A 996-nucleotide genomic window follows, 5' to 3' on the forward strand; every position below is an offset into this window, starting at 1 on the left:
TCACTGCACGAAACGGCAAATGGGCTGGGTGCCAGAAATAACTTGTAAGGGGGGCCGCCCCATGGAATGTATCTCTTTTGCCTGATAAACCAAGATGAGTATATGGATTTGAACTACCTTGGCTGCCCAGTCACTCCTGAAAAATGCTTGAACCCTTGCATAATAGTAAATATTTTGAAACTCCTTGGTTCTTAGGAGGAAAAAAAAATCTCAGGATTTTGTTTCTGATTCAATTAATGGGGCTCCACAATCCAATACTTAAGAATGACTGGAAAAAACCTAAAGCATTCTTTGGCAATTGACTGAATAGTTACAGAATGATAAGAAAGCCCAAAGTAGAACCAAAATGTCCTAACCCTCCATAAACAAATGCAGTGTTTGTTAAATTGTTGTTTCTCTGGGAAATTAAGTACCTAGAAGTCAGACTGTGCTCTTCTGGCTCCAGTAGTTGACTGAACTTACTCTTTCGACGGGACTTCTATAATACTATTCAGAAAATGTCCCCGAGAGCTCACCAGAGCTTGACCAATGGACAATTTGTTGTTTTGATGTTCCTGCCCCCCACAGATTTGTCTTTATTTCTTAGATTTCCGTAGTGCTGTTCCTCCAGAGAACTTCAGACACTGTAAAAAAGAATCATAGCTGCCAACTTGTCATTTTGAAGACGAGTGACTTTGGGATGGGATTGGCAGGTGTGGGTCTCTGAGGAATTTGAGAGGATGGCTTCCAGGGCCAGAAGTTCCCCACTAGCCCCCACTGGGGGCTTAGAGAAGCGGTGTGGAAAGAGCATGGGCTTGGGAGTCAGAGGTCATGAGTTTGAGTCCCAGCTCTGCCACTTGTCAGCTGTGTGACTGTGGGTAAGTCACTTAACTTCTCTGTGCCTCAGTTACCTCATTTGTCAAATGGGGATTAACTGTGAGCCTCACGTGGGACAACCTGATTATCCTGTATCTATCCCAGTGCTTAGAACAGTGCTCCGCCCATAGTAAGCACTTA

The sequence above is a fragment of the Ornithorhynchus anatinus genome, chromosome 3 (assembly GCF_004115215.2).
Source record: "Ornithorhynchus anatinus isolate Pmale09 chromosome 3, mOrnAna1.pri.v4, whole genome shotgun sequence".
NCBI classification, from domain to species: Eukaryota; Metazoa; Chordata; class Mammalia; order Monotremata; family Ornithorhynchidae; genus Ornithorhynchus; species Ornithorhynchus anatinus.